The 1,270-nt window shown below is 46.8% G+C and overlaps 1 protein-coding gene across 3 annotated transcripts in view; it reads right to left on the minus strand.

Moving 5' to 3' along the window:
* Positions 1 to 1,270, minus strand: part of LOC106877074 (fibropellin-1) — a 34,188-nt gene that overhangs the window by 14,946 nt on the left and 17,972 nt on the right. The gene's annotated exons all lie outside the window — the stretch shown is intronic.

A 1,270-nucleotide genomic window follows, 5' to 3' on the forward strand; every position in this document is an offset into this window, starting at 1 on the left:
TCTCTCTCTCTCTCTCTCTCTCTCTCTCTCTCTCTCTCTCTCTCACCCTCTCTACGTGTTTATATATATAGTGAGAATTTATTAAAAAAACAAAAGACGAAGACGGGTCTGTAAACAACAAACAGATGCATTAGTTTAACGCTCGGGAAGTGAGGAAGTCTTCTACGTTTCGAGCCTACGGTCTTCGACAGAAAGGAACACAGAAATAAACAGGGAGAGTAAATAGGAAAAGGTTTAGTGGCTAGCAATCTATTATGGCGAATGCCGAACAGTGGGGGCACACAGGAGAGCTAGAAAGAAGTGGAGATAATATAATAGTGGTGATCCCAAAACGAAGGTGCTCGTGGGTGTGTATGTGAGAGCGTGTATGTGCGTGTGGAAAAGGGCTGGTAACCTTGACGTGTGAGTGTGTGCATGTGTAGGTGTGTGGATGATGGTGTGGGTGCTGGGAAGTGGTCAGTGCTAGTGTGTGCGGGGTGGTGTGATGTGGTGTATGGTGTAGTGGTGTTGGGGTGTGGAGGAAGCGAGATTGGGGGAAACAAGGGTGGGGGTCTAAGGGATGGGGTGGGGTGGGATGAGATGGTGGGGTTGGAATGTGTAGGGGTGAGGAACGAGGGAGAGGGTGACGATGAAGGGAGAGAGTGGGAGAGAGAAGGTGGGTAGGAGTGAAGAGAAGAAATAGGTGCCAGAGCAAGAGGGGAGAGGTGGGTGGGAGGAATTAGGTGTGAGAAGAAGAGAGGAGGAAGATAGTTAGATGAAGAGGGGAGGGGAGTTGAGCCCATGTAGAGCAAAAGAGCGAAGAGAGAAGATTAATCCCTGCTCTCGGCGAAGACAGGAGTCCAGACGGCCCCTGTGCAAAGACAATCCGGACATAGACAGGTGTTGTAAAGAGTGACCGGTAGAGCGAAAATGGCGCGAGACCGGGGTGTCGTTGCCGTGTTTGACGTATTGGATGTATCCGATGTTTAGAGAAGGACAGAGAGAGAGAGAGAGCAGTAGATGCGGTAGATGACGTTGTTAGAAGTGCGAAATTCTCGAAATACGGGAGTAGAAAAACAGGCAACAACTGATGAATGGTCGTTCTTTGTGTTGTTTGTCTTGTTTTCCATTTGTGTATTTCGTTGTTCGAAAAAATAGTTTATGTTCCTGTACTCGTACTTCGTATTTTTTGTTGTTAATGTTTTGTGACGTCCTGTGCCCACACACGCATGTATATACACGTATAGATGTATGTACATATACGTATGTATATATATGCATATGTATATAT

This window comes from Octopus bimaculoides, chromosome 9 (genome assembly GCF_001194135.2).
Source record: "Octopus bimaculoides isolate UCB-OBI-ISO-001 chromosome 9, ASM119413v2, whole genome shotgun sequence".
NCBI lineage: Eukaryota > Metazoa > Mollusca > Cephalopoda > Octopoda > Octopodidae > Octopus > Octopus bimaculoides.